Here is a 15143-nt window from a genome sequence, read left to right as displayed (position 1 = left end):
GTCCGAGAACCGGCCGAAAAGAGTTACCAACCACGAACAGGATCGCTACATTTGACTGTTCCACATACGTCATCGCAATGCCACAGCTACGGAGACTGCAGGACGCATCCCTGGTTTGAGGAGGATATCGGACCAGACTCTCAGGAACCATCTTCGCGAGGTTGGAATCCGACCCAAAAGACCAGTTATCGTCCCTGTTTTGCAACAGATCCATCGACAGCGACGTTTGCATTGATGTCATACCTTACATTTGGAGACGAGTGTGGTTTAGCGATGAATCACGATTTCTTCTTCACCGGCTAGATGGAAGACAACGTGTTTATCTTGGTCTAAATGAGCGTTTTGCCACACACTGTGTACGTGAATTCGACAATTTCGGTGACGGTAGTGTCATAGTGTGGGGGGCCATATCCTACACAACGAGAGCTGACTTGGTTGTGGTTCAGGGAAATTTGTCAGCAAATCGCTACATGAATCAAATTCTTCAACATCACCTTCTTCCAATCATTGACCGCTAGAGGGAGCAGGACAACGCTCCACTGCACACAGCTCGTGTCACGGTAGACTACCTCCATAATGCCAACAACAACGCCTTGCCCTGGCCGTCGAGATCTCCAGATCTCAACCCAAACGAACACCTCTGGGATGAACTCGATCGACGTGTACGTCAACGTCAGAACACGCCACAGACACTCCCACAACTGGCCAACGTGTTACAAGCAGAATGGCGCAGAATTCCGCAGGACAGAATTCGTACACTTATCCAGTCAGTGCCGAGGAGATGCAGAGCCGTGATTGCTGCCCGGGGCGGTCACACGAGCTACTGAGTTCAACGCAACGTTATGGCTTTATGTGACATGACAATGACAAGTTTCAATACCTTTGTACAACGACAACATGTGACTATCGAGCTCCAAAATTTCATATTTGTATCTATGATATTAAGATAAATATATCGACCTTTTTAGGTACAGTACATGTACTAAAAATCCACCTGTGCGTTTCATGTTTTTGAAGAGTGCATATACATATGAATACGAGCAATGTAGATTTTCATACCAAGAATAGTTTTGTTTCAAGGGACACTCCATCCACGTTGTCGTGCCAAGATCATGCTAGATATGGATGTTGTAGCGAACGCATGTGTGAAACTGACACATTATAAGAGTATTGGTTTCATCATTAACTGACATGTTCAACTCCATCAGAAACATAGAGCTGTGTTTGTTTTTATTGTTTCGTACCGCACACCGCGATATTTGAGCAATGTGTAAATAATCAAGTGATTGACATGGTTAGCATCGATCCGCGCATCGATCTCCCCCGCCCCTCCCAATTCATTTAGTCGCCTCTTACGACAAGCATAGACCGCTGGGGACCAACATTCTTCCCCGGTATGCCCACTTGTTTGAAGCTGGCACACAAGCATGTGTTATGACGACTTGAATCAAAAGGCCAGCATTGAATTTCAACACATGTCTAGCCCGCCACTCAGTCGATCCACTAGTTTTGACTGTTTCCAAGCTTAGTGTTATTATTATTATTGTTGTTGTTGTTGTTGTTGTTGTTGTTATTGTTATTATAAATGCAGCAATGAGGGTTTGGGCGATCCTGACATAGTCAGGCTGGTTAAGCTTTTTAGGCTCGGCTCATCATCTCCCAGGAAGCTCTGCCAAATTGAACCAACTCAGAACTTTTCGGAGAATGTGATGACCCCCAACACTGCAGCCTTCTGCGTTACCCAGATTGTCAGAAGAACTGTATTCCTGGCAGCAAACCCGGGTACTCTCCCAGTGTAAGTCAATAGACTGGAACCAAGAAAAAAGGGGAGTCGGACAACTTGATACTTGGGATGCAAGCGTGACATTTCGAAAGTGAGGTCCGCATATTTGCCCTGTTTTCCTCAATCTTGTCAATTGTTTTTTAGTGTCAAAAGGGACATGAAATTCAATGATATAAATGACTTCATTGGATTTATCACAAAGGGCAAGATCAGGTTTGTGTACGGCTGTACACGGCCTATTCCAAAGAATTTTGTATTTATAATTTTCCATGACGCCCTCTACATATATTATTAGTGTGGAGCTTTGACATTTCTATCAGTTGAATCGAAGCTTGTCTGTCTTTCACTGAGAGTAAAAAGTGTAAAGTTATTATCGTACAAAATAACTGTTAAGGGATGATTACATATCATTGTTTATCACATGTCGTCCACATCATCCCAGGGTCTACATGTGGGTTGTCGTCTACAACAGCTGCATTGTTAGTCATTGATCGAGATTTTTAACAGGATAGTTTCCATTGCCACTCTCTTCAATCCATACATGCATAGCCCGATTAAATCGCACCAAGTACCCTCAATGTATTAATGACAGGTAGGTTTACCCAGTACACAGTATTTGACTGAGTTTTATTTGCAAAGAAGACGTCAAGTTGGGGTAAATTAGGTCAGATGCACTGAATTAAGCAATAGGCACGGGTGCACGTAGACGCTCGCCTTATGTCATGATCAACTCAAAGTTTAAATAGTAACCTGATAGGTCGCATTGCCTTTGTAAGCTTTTATTAACTCAAGTTTTATTGTGCCTTTCACAGCGTGGCATCAATTTCAAGGACGCATGATGAAGTTTATATTATTTTGGGAATACCATTCAATCCCTTGTTGCGAGAGTTACCCCCCTTTCATTGTCAGGGTGATCTGGTTACCCGTTCAGCCGGCTTCTCACATCGAGGAGGGTGCTCACAGGGTGTAGGGTGCTTTGTCAAAGAGCCTTTTCAGGTAGTGAAACTTTTCCTTCGTTACTATTTTCTCTTGGAGAAATATTCCTTTGGAATATTGTTTTATTAGGATTTTTTTTCCACGATACATTTACACTGGCAATATTTGTTACGGGTGGAACTGACCATCGTTAACACTTGTCGACTGGGGTGTTCACGGAGCGTAGAGTGATTACAGAGTATGGGGAGCTCACAGAGTGTAGTGTGCTCACAGGGTGTAGGGTGCTCACAGAGTGTAGGGTGCTCACAGGGTGTAGGGTGCTCACAGGGTGTAGGGTGCTCACAGGGTGTAGGGTGCTCACAGGGTTTAGGGTGCTCACAGGGTGAAGGGTGCTCACAGAGTGTAGTGTGCTCACAGGGTGTAGGGTGCTCACAGAATGTAGGGTGCTCACAGGGTGTAGGGTGCTCACAGGGTGTAGGGTGCTCACAGGGTTTAGGGTGCTCACAGGGTGTAGGGTGCTCACAGAGTGTAGGGTGCTCACAGGGTGTAGGGTGCTCACAGAGTGTAGGGTGCTCACAGGGTGTAGGGTGCTCACAGAGTGTAGGGTGCTCACAGGGTGTAGGGTGCTCACAGGGTGTAAGGTGTTCACTGGGTGTAGGGTGCTCACAGGGTGTAGGGTGCTCACAGAGTGTAGGGTGCTCACAGGGTGTAGGGTGCTCACAGGGTGTGGGGTGCTCTCAGGGTGTAGGATGCGCACTGGATGTAGGGTGTTCACTGGGTGTAGGGTGGGTGAAGGGTGTAGGGTGCTTACAGTGTGTATGGTGAAGGGTGCTCACAGGGTGTAGGATGTAGGGTGCTCACAGTGTGAAGGGTGCTCACAGTGTGAAGGGTGCTCACTGGGTGTAGGATGTAGGGTGCTTACAGTGTGTAGGGTGTAGGGTGCTTACAGTGTGTATGGTGAAGGGTACTCACTGGGTGTAGGGTTCTCACTGGGTGTAGGATGTAGGGTGCTCACAGTGTGTAGGGTGCTCACAGCGTGTAGGGTGCTCACAGTGTGTAGGGTGCTCACTGGGTGTAGTGTGTAGGGTGCTCACAGCGTGTAGGGTGCTCACAGCGTGTAGGGTGCTCACAGTGTGTAGGGTGCTCACTGGGTGTAGTGTGTAGGGTGCTCACAGAGTGTAGTGTGCAGGGTGATCACAGCGTGTAGGGTGCTCACAGTGTGTAGGGTGCTCACTGGGTGTAGTGTGTACGGTGCTCACAGCGTGTAGGGTGCTCACAGTGTGTAGGGTGCTCACTGGGTGTTGAGTGTAGGGTGCTCACAGAGTGTAGTGTGCAGGGTGCTCACAGCGTGTAGGGTGCTCACAGTGTGTAGGGTGCTCACTGGGTGTAGTGTGTAGGGTGCTCACAGCGTGTAGGGTGCTCACAGCGTGTAGGGTGCTCACAGTGTGTAGGGTGCTCACTGGGTGTAGTGTGTAGGGTGCTCACAGAGTGTAGTGTGCAGGGTGATCACAGCGTGTAGGGTGCTCACAGTGTGTAGGGTGCTCACTGGGTGTAGTGTGTAGGGTGCTCACAGAGTGTAGTGTGCAGGGTGCTCACAGGGTGTAGGGTGTAGGGTGCTGACAGTGTGTAGGGTGCTCACTGGGTGTGGGGTGTAGGGTGCTCACAGAGTGTAGGGTGTAGGGTGCTCACAGAGAGTAGGGTGCTCACAGAATGTAGGGTGCTCACAGTGTGAAGGGTTTTGGATGGTCACAGAATGTAGGGAGTTCACAGAGTGTAGGGTGTTCACTGGGTGTAGGGTGCTCACAGGGTCTCGGGTGCTCACAGAGTGAAGGGTGCTCACAGAGTGTAGGGTGTAGGGTGCTCACAGTGTGTAGGACGTAGGGTGCTCACAGTGTGTAGGGTGTAGGGTGCTCACAGAGAGTAGGGTGCTCACTGGGTGTAGGGTGTAGGGTTCTCACAGAGTGTAGGGTGCTCACTCGGTGTAGGATGTAGGGTGCTCATGGTGTGTAGGGTGCTCACTGGGTGTAGGGTGTAGGGTTCTCACATGGTGTAGGGTGTAGGGTTCTCACAGAGTGTAGGGTGTAGGGTGCTCACAGCGTGTAGGGTGTTCACTGCGTGTAGGGTGTAGGGTTCTCACAGAGTGTAGGGTGTAGGGTGCTCACAGCGTGTAGGGTGTTCACTGGGTGTAGGGTGCTCATGGTGTGTAGGGTGCTCACTGGGTGTAGGACGTAGGGTTCTCACAGAGTGTAGGGTGTAGGGTGCTCATGTTGTGTAGGGTGCTCACAGTGTGTAGGTTGAAGGGTGCTCACATTGTGTAGGGTGTAGGGTGCTCACAGATTGTAGGGAGCTCACTGAGTGTAGGGTGCTCACAGATTGTAGGGAGCTCACTGAGTGTAGGGAGCTCACAGACTGTGGGGTGTAGGGTGCTCATTGTGTGTTGGGTGAAGGGAACTCACAGTGTGTAGGTTGTAGGATGCTCACAGTGTGTAGGGTGTAGGGTGATCACAGTGTGTAGGGTGTAGGGTGATCACAGTGTGTAGGATGCTTACAGTGTGTAGGGTTATCACAGTGTGTAGGGTGTAGGGTGATCACAGTGTGTAGGGTGTAGGGTGATCACAGTGTGTATGGTGTAGGGAGCTCACTGGATGTTGGGTGTAGGACGCTCACAGAGTGTTGGGTGCTCACAGGGCGTAGGGTGCTCACAGTGGGTAGGGAGTAGGGTGCTCACAGATTGTAGGTTGATCACAGGGTGTATGGTGTAGACTGCTCACAGAGCGTAGAATGCTCACAGAGTGTAGGGTGCTCACAGAGTGTAGGATGCTCACAGAGCGTAGGGTGTAGGGTGCTCACGGTGGGTAGGGTGAAGGGTGTTCACAGGGTGTAGGGTTTAGAGTGCTCACAGAGTGTAGAGTTCTCACAGAGTGTAGGGTGCTCATAGAGTGTAGGGTGTAGGGTGCTCACAGAGCGTAGGGTGTAGGGTGCTCACAGTGGGTAGGGTGTACTATGCTCACAGGGTGTAGGGTGCTCACAGGGTGTAGGGAGCTCATATAGAGCTGGGAGTGTGAGTATTCCGTCAGTTATATTACGGCTTTAACACGGCACCCATTAAATCATCGCGTCATGCAAAACAAGCCTGACACTGAAAGCATGACCAACAAGCCACGCCATTGAGGCAAGATGACCCATAACCTACCAATTGTCTCCAGCGACAAGCATATGATACTGATGACCAGTTCTTCCCCATGGGGATGTGATTCCGTTGTTTCATTACCAGTTACTATGCAAAATCACTGCTATTTGCATCCCTGTATTCCACAAGGCTTACAGATGTAACCCAAGGACACTCACGTGTGTAAAACAGAACTGAGGCTAGCAACATGTCAGCGGATGGAAGGAAAGTGTCATTTAATTATTGTACCCATCATCTTCATCTCGACTGCCATCGATCACGCCGCGTGTCGTTACGTGCATTTAGACCCAGATTCCTTTGTACCGTTCACACAACGCTACTGTGTCATACACAGATCTCTGGCACTATCAGCATTCATGTTTTGTTTGATTATTCATTGAAGCCAATCAGGGTATTAATGGAAATAACATTTGTAAATATGACTACGGAATGAGTCGTTACCGGCAGCGTTCCCGGCCGTCGATAACATCAGCAGGGTATTGTCAGCCGTTCCACATCTCTCATCTGTCATCGATAATCACATTGACATTACGCCGATTCCTTGTCTACTTGTGGCGAACGCTCAGCGCAAGTTGGAACAACTGTGAGTATATTCAATAAGCTTGCCACCACGGAGAATCGTTGTTACGTCTACTTACCCCGGCCACGACCACTCCGTTCGACCCCTTCTATCTCCAAACACGCCACCGCCACCAACACCAACCAGAACCATCCGCCCACCCACCAACACCCACACACACACACCCACCCACATCCACACACACCGACACACACCCACAGACACATACACACGCCACAAAAATGAAAAAATAAAACAAGCACTTCACACACACACTCTCTCACTCACACACACACACACACACACACACACACACACTCTCTCTCTCTCTCTCTCACACACACGCTCCACACACTCACACACTCTCTAACACACATTACCACACACACACTCTCTCTTACATACACAAAGACACACACACGCACTCTCTCTCTCTCACACACACACTCTCTCTCTGTCTCACACACACACACCACAAAGACACACACTCTCACACACAAACTCTCTCTCTCACACACTCACTCCGCGCAATAAGGAACCCATAAGTCTCATCAGATATGATATAATGTTTATATACTCCAGCAATCCTGCGCCCACGTCCTATTCCCGCCGAATATCAATATGTGTCAATGTGTGCTTTCGGGGCATATTCTAGGGTATTTAGCCAAATCGTCGACTCCAGACGGGGTATTAGTTCCCGTTCAACCAATGAATTAGAAAGGATATTCCTGAGACGTATACCACCCAGACGCTGTTCAGCGATACATGGCACTCGTGGCCATATTCATTGTATCCCCTGCATTGTCATTATTCCATTTGGAACATCATCGAGACGCCATGTTACACGAGACAATAATCCAAATGGCTATGATAGTGGATGGAAATAATCATACGGAATGGAGAATACTGATACAGACTGGCCAAGAAGATGGGACCGACGCCATTTTTTTCAGGAAACCGGAAGTGGAAGGCGTCCTTTAGCTCAACACAACAAATCTTTCCAATCTCTTTATGCAAGAGCGCTCTAAAGGGTCTTTTGTCAGGAACCAATGAGATGCGTTCTGCTCTTATGAACAGACAGTTTTCATTACATCAAACATGCGCGACAGCAGTTCAGCCATAGCAACAATAACAGTCGGAGACAGGATTAGGATTCCGTCCAATTGCTGCTGTATGATAATAGCGGATAAAAGACCCAAAGCCTTTAGTTCTGCAAAATACATATGTTTCATGACACGATCAATGTTCGCTGTACACATCTTTTAAAAAACGGATTTTCTCAGAAAGGTGATATTTGCTCACTGTGATGAAGCTTGGAACTGTCTGTCACGAGGGCCTGTTCATCTAAGCCGTTAAGACTACACACCATGCCCTGATCATGTAACTGTGTGTTAATCTGTCATATGTGACATGGTATGTTTACATTGGATTAGATTGGTCTGCATCTTCTAACGCAGAAGGGAGGGGAGAGAGAAGTGAGTATAATTATACGCTTTTTCTGGCGTTTTTCTACCAAACTCATTTCGAGGAATATGCCAAGTCCATGATCAAAGTTGCCAAATCGAGCCAAGGTTTTCTTTGCAACGTATCGCAGGCTGATGTTTCACCTCATTGCCAAGGGGAAAACAGCTCGATGAGCTCTGTTGCGATATGATGACGCATGATTTTCATCTTTTCGAGAACACCAGGTGTCATCACATTTTGTGAGTGATTCATAAAGACATGCTTCTGATACGGGCAATGGACAAATTAAGATTATGAAAGGGTGGTGGCGCTTTTACTTTCAAATCATTTGAGTTTACCGTTCACTCATATTGACGCATTAGATCGCGAGCACAGCGGACCGCATCGCAACGTAACGAAATGTATGCAGTACCCCGCGCCACATCGCATCGCATCGCAACGCGTCGCGTCGCGTCGCACCGCACCGCCATGACAACCAAGCATTGCAGGGATTAAAAGAATTCATGAATTAATCGCATCGCATCGCATCGCGTCGCGTCGCATCGCATCGCGTCGCATCGCACCGCCATGACAACCAAGCATCACAGTGATTAAAAGAAGTCATGAATTGATAACTCAAGGAAATACTACAAAGGAGAGGGGAGAGGCAACACATAGCCCTTTGGTGTTGGAAGTGTAAGGAAACCAACACAAGAGATTTTCGCTTACTTTCTGCTATGGAGAAAGGTTTCACAATATAAACGCATTGTCTGTATTTGAGTTCAGTCTGAACCTTTGAACGTCGTTGTCCAAGTATCTTTGAATAAAACCCACCTGTCTGTCTGTTGTCTAAATATACAATGATTGGGAAGCGATGACAGGTAGTATTCGCATGGGAATGTGCGGGTATTTATGTATGTCTACTTACTGCAGTGCAAACATCTCGAGTCGACTCGGGCTGTCTCTAGAATCTAGATGGATGAATAATCCCAAATGTAGTTAACACATTGGTACTTAGCTATCTATTTGATAATACACATATCTCGAAGTGTCACGTTAAAGGATCCTGTCCATTTGATCGCGAGTTAATCACCTTGAATATATTTTCACTCAAATAGATGTACAACATTCATGCTCGTACGCTTCATGTAAGCAAGTGCTCGACTTGTTCGCCGGCGTTGTCTTTCATGTCTAGAAAAATGTTCTCTATCTATTACATAATGGGAGTTTTCTGTATACAAATCGACATAAAACTATATTTTTATATTTAACAAGAGTTTTGATTAAGAACATGTTTACGTGGTTACTCGTCAGACATGTATGTGTATTATTTTTATATTGTATACAAAATAACGTTTTTTTATTTCTTACAATAACATGTTTGTGATATATCAGGTAACCCACAGAACCACACATTGTTCATTGTCGAAATTAAATTCAGAGGCTGACAATCTCTTTCAAAGTGCAAAATGCTCTCCTTGGTGTTTCTTTGTTCAAACCTAAACTATAAGCGACAACTCCCCTTCCATATTCGTAAGATAAAAGCAGAGTCCATTGGACGATTCCGCATATATCATGACCATGTCTGAATGAATTACTTCCAAGAAGTGATGATCTAGGATGTTCGCGAAAAGGGGGGCGTATCCTGCCGCAGCGGTGGCACCTGTCACAAACAACTAAAACTACAACTACAACTACTGCATTGTTTGGTCATATATCTAAGCTTTTCAAACATACATGTCAGCACAAAAAGATCTGAGAAATGATTCACCGACATAGATCTGCCCTTATTAATACATTGCAAGTATTCCAAGGCATTTGACTGATTAAACAAGCAGTTGTTGTTTTTCAAAAGCCGAAAAAATTAACCACGCCCACCACCGGACTACTATTTCCTTATTGGCTAAAAATAGAGTGGGCGGGGCTTGTGTTGCATTATTGCGCTGAACATGTCACTGATTTCGCCTGGTTGTCCATTGTGTTCTGGGTTAATGCCAAAAAAGCAATCTGTTGAGTTATTATTGCTAACTTATAAACTTATAAGAATTGACTTAAAGATATAAGCACATAAAATGTTGTCTATAGCTGTTCTCTGACAGAAGAGAGCGGTGGGGTAGCCTATTGCTAAAAGCGTTCGCTTGTCACGTCCAAGACCCGGGTTCGATTCCCAACATGGATAAAATGTATTAAGCCCATTTCTTGTGCCCTCGCCGTGATATAGCTGGACGATTGCTAAATGCAGCGTAAAACCGCCATAACTCACTCACTTACTCGCTCTGTGAAAGTTGAATCACTGGAATTGTGTTCTAACTCATCATGGTATTGGGCGTGTCCACGATCAAATTCAGATTAGAAATTACACATACAAACTCAGCGAAAACATGAAATCGCATTTCCACTGCCTTTACAATAGCCTTATGAGACGCCAGCTTTTAATCCAATAACGATACACTCACCTCTCACTCACACTCCAATCAGCCGCCCGCGCTGTTGCCTCCGTATGTATTTCGCAACAATTCTTTTTATAATGGGACTACTTTCGAGGATTGCGAGTTGAATTGAGAGTCATTGCGGGTCAGTGAGCTCTTCCAAAGTCAACATCGTCACCTATTTTTGTCTCAGCAGCCCTCTTTGGGCTTGAACATAGTTACAGTGGTAAGTCTTCATGGTAGTTTCCACACATCCTTATTGACTGAGTGGGGGCGGTCGGGTAGCCTAGAGGTTAAAGCGCTCGCTCGTCACGCCGAAGACCCGGGTACGATTCCCGACATGGGTACAATGTGTGAAGCCCATTTCTGGTATCCCCCGCCGTGATATTTTGCTTGAATATTGCTGAAAGCGGCGTAAAACCATACTCACTTACTCACTCACTCAAATCAAAGTTCACTGGTCAACTGAGCAGTGCATTAATACCGTGACACTTATTTATTGCATTTCATCATCTTTCACCAGGGATGGTGGTCTTTGTTTGGAATATAGATATATTTCCCACTTGTAGACTTGTTTCAGGAGTATATTTCATTATATAAAAACGTTATGTGAAGTCAGATAGTGTACCCGCCGTAATAAACTGCCATGTTTGATTGTGGTTAATAATGAAACAAACAAGATGGTCATGTATTTGATACGGATATCACAGTTGTGTTTTGGTCCTTAACCTTGCAGTGTTTGGGCGACTCACGCCAACCTCGTGACGTTTTGATGACGTTTGTAATATTTTGATCTAATCCAATTTTCAAACCTATACTATCATTTGCCCGGCAATTTTTCACTTTCATTAAAACCCCTCTGAACTCGCGTTTTCATAACGTGCACTATATTGAGTAGGTTTATTGTTATATTTAGAAAATTCTATTTAAGGTACGGATGATCTCAATTAATTGTGGACGTCCTCATCCGTGCCGAAGGGCAGATAATCCGTAATCCCTTGCAGCCCCTAGGTAGTCTATATATTACCCATTGTATTTGTTTTCATGGAAAATGTGGAAAAGATGTTACTGCCTGAAATATCAGCTCAGAAAATATATTTTTGGAACGTCGTGACTTAAACGTCTTTTTCGTAGTCATGAGTGAGTGACTTTGGTTTTACGCCGCTTTTAGCAATATTCCAGCAATATCACGGCGGGGAACACCAGAAATGGGCTTCACACATTGTATTCATGTCGGGAATCGAGCCCGGGTCCTTGGCGTGACGAGCGAACGCTTTACCCACTAGGCTACCCGACCGCCTCTTGTAGTCATGAACAGTGGGTGAAGTCATAGATTCCGAAAAGGCGTTCATATGGTGTCATGTTCCTAATAGCTTGCTTCTCAAACAGTCAAAAACAATTGAAACTTGGCGTGAACAAGCTGTGTTCATGATAATAATAAATCATTACATGTTCGGTTAGACGTGGGGGCACGGGTGGACCAGTCGTCTAAGGCGCCGCGATTCGCTGTGCAGAGTTGCGTCCCTTAGGCACGCCAGAAACCTATGATTGTGGGTTCGAATCCCGGTTCGCCCCGATTATGTTTCTAGGTTTGTCAGCACCATACCCGTGCTCGTGGGTTTCACCGAAGTGGTAAACGTCTGAGACCTGCATCAGTTAGAGCTTTCTTCCCACATTAAGCTGACACGCCGTGATATGACTGGAATACTGTTAAAAGCGGCGTTAAACCCAACTCACCCATTCACCCACTCACCCACTCACCCACTCGGTTAGACGTACGTACTGGTAAAATAATTCGTAAATCTAACAAAGCGTTGATTGTGATGTATTTCTCTGAACTAGCTATTTCAAACTTTTTTGTTTTCTCTGTAAAAAGAATTTTCAACTGCTGCTTCTACTTTTGTGACATTCGTACACACCGACATGTTTCCTCTTACTACAATTTTTCCTATTTTTTTTATCTCTGGCAACACTTCGAGTTATATTTCATTCTCAAGCACTTCCGCTTACATTCCACACTCTTCTACTTGGGCTCCTTAACCTGATCCTGCCTCTTTCATGTCTTTATCTGTCTTTCCTTCTTACATGTCTCTATCTGTCTATCCTTCTTATAATCCCCTCTCTGGCTATCTTTCTTAGCTACCTTTATCTGTTTATCCTTACATGATCCTATCTGGGTTTCCTTCTTGCATGCCTTCAACTGGCTATCCTTCTTACATAACCCATCTGTCTTAAATGCCTCTATCTGGCTATCCATATGGTATGCCTCTATCTGACTATCTTTCTTAAATGCCTCTATGTTGGCTGTCCTTCTTGCATGTCTTCTTCTGCTATCCTTCTTACATACCCCATCTGTCTATCTGTCATAAATACCTCTATCTGGCTTTCCTTCTTGCATGCCTTCAACTGGCTATCCTTCTTACATACCCCATCTGTCTATCTGGCTTAAATGCCTCTATCTGGCTACCCTTCTTGCATGCCTTCAACTGGCTATCCTCCTTACATACCCCATCTGTCTATCTGTCTTAAATGCCTCTATCTGGCTATCCATATGATATGCCTCTATCTGTCTACCTTTCTTGCATGCCTCTATCTGACTATCTTTCTTACATGCCTCTATTTGGCTATCTTTCTTGCATGTCTTCATCTGGCTATCCTTCTCACATACCCAATATGTCTATCTATCTTAAATGCTTCTATTTGGCTATCCTTCTTGCATGTATTCATTTGGCTATCCTTCTTACATACCCCATATGTCTATCTGTCTTAAGTGCCTCTATCTGGCTATCCACATGATATGCCTCTATCTGTCTATCTTTCTTGCATGCCTCTATCTGACTATCTTTCTTACATGCCTCTTTTTGGCTATCTTTCTTGCATGTCTTCATCTGGCTATCCTTCTAAAATGCCCAATATGTCTATCTATCTTAAATGCTTCTATTTGGCTATCCTTCTTGCAGGTCTTCATTTGGCTATCCTTCCTACATACCCCATATGTCTATCTGTCTTAAATGCCTCTATCTAGCTATCCACATGATATGCCTCTATCTGTCTAGTATCTTTCTTAAATGCCTCTATTTGGCTATCTTTCTTGTATGTCTTCATCTGGCTATCCTTCTCACATACCCAATATGTCTATCTATCTTAAATGCTTCTATTTGGCTACCCTTCTTGCATGCCTTCAACTGGCTATCCTTCTCACCTACCCCATCTGTCTATCTGTCTTAAATGCCTCTATCTGGCTATCCATATGATATGCCTCTATGTGTCTATCTTTCTTACATGCCTCTATCTGTCTATCTTTCTTACATGCCTCTATCTGACTATCTTTCTTAAATTCCTCCATCTGGCTATCCTTCTTACATGTCTTCAACTGGCTATCTTTCGTAGCTGCCTTTATCTGTCTATCCTTCTTACACGCCTCTATATTTGTGTCTTCCTTAATTGCCTCTATATTGTTGTCCTTTTCTCACATTACCTTAATTGCTTGTCTTCTTGATACATTACTTCAAGGGTAAGTCTTCTTGTTCTTACATTTCTTCAATGCTAGTCTTCATTTTCTTATTTCACTTCAATGACTCGTCTTCTTTTTCTTACATTTCGTTAATGGCTAGTCTCCTTGTTCATAAATGTGTTGACGTTAACTATACATCTCTAAATATTCGCTTCATATGATTACGTGTATACAAAGATGTGTTCCCCTGTTCATGCTTGGCGCTGGGCTTCCATGCTGAGGAATCTTGCAATGTCATTCGTCGTAGTGTTTGTGAAACGTTCACGTGAACGTTGTCTCGCGAAAAGACCGAATTGCACATGAGTTATATTTAATATCAAGGGTGACTTATGTCATAAAAAGATAATCATTTTGAAAAACTAAAATCTGGAGAAAATGTGAATCTGATTCCAATCGGTTCCCACGACTGGGACATATTTGTAATATCAATTACTGATATCGCCAGTCTTCCGTGATTTATAGCTGCCAGTTGTGGGATAATTGAGACACAGTTATTCATTGGTAGTGTCGGGAATAGTGCGGAATGTGCTACATGAGACAATAGAACACTATGTAGGTCATTGATAGTCATGATCAATGGGGGAACACGGGGAGAGCCTGCCCAGTGCCTGCCCCTACCTCACTCACTCTGTCCTGTAATCACATGATCAAAGGTATATTTGGATGATAAAATATGTCATTGTTATAACTCATCAAAGTACTGTCAAGAGATTACCAGAGATGATTATGCATGAGGTGTCTATAGAATAAACTGTTAATGTAAATAGAAAACACCAGAGAATAATCAGTCTCGATTATCTGCCGGAACAGATTCCATTGAGCGTAAAAGGCAAAATAGCGTCGAAAATTATATGGATGGTTCACTGGAAATCAGTGTTGACAGCAGGTGTTTGCGATAAGGGAGCACCCACCACTCAAAACATCATATATGAAACATTACAAAAAAATAATTGTGGTCTACATTTGTTTTTCCAATGAAAGCAGGGAATCCTTATGTATTAAGAATCAACATAATTCTGCCTCTTCTTAAGGGTAAATCCTATTGGTATATTTTGGACAAATGACGAATAAAATTGTGTAAAAACATCCATGTGGTTATTATTCATTGAAACAAAATAACAAGTAACGACATACGATTTATGGACATGTTAAGCAATATCGCAACACAGCCCGCCGTTGTACCTGTGTCAACGGTTTTGGAATCGAACTCAGAGATGTTCGACGGACGAGGGCAATGCCAACTAGGCTACCACGGCCCAATCAGTATTATTCACATTACAAAACACGAC

General features: G+C 44.6%; 1 protein-coding gene across 3 annotated transcripts in view; it reads left to right on the top strand.

Moving 5' to 3' along the window:
- The window catches only part of LOC124138501 (5-hydroxytryptamine receptor 1D-like), a 194683-nt gene that overhangs the window by 104185 nt on the left and 75355 nt on the right, over positions 1-15143 (top strand). Inside the window, exon 1 of one of the 3 annotated variants that reach the window (XM_046505193.2) lies at positions 2722-2779. The exons of 1 other annotated variant lie outside the window; for it this stretch is intronic. The gene's annotated coding sequence lies outside the window, so the exon portion shown is untranslated. Of the gene's footprint in view, positions 1-2721; positions 2780-15143 lie in introns of those variants that run through there. One more of the 3 variants, XM_046505199.2, reaches the window with a different exon arrangement.

The sequence above is a fragment of the Haliotis rufescens genome, unplaced genomic scaffold (assembly GCF_023055435.1).
Source record: "Haliotis rufescens isolate VD_foot unplaced genomic scaffold, xgHalRufe1.0.p SCAF_97, whole genome shotgun sequence".
NCBI lineage: Eukaryota > Metazoa > Mollusca > Gastropoda > Lepetellida > Haliotidae > Haliotis > Haliotis rufescens.
The sequence above is the reverse complement of the archived record's forward strand: the minus strand, read 5'-3'. Positions and strand labels throughout refer to the sequence as shown.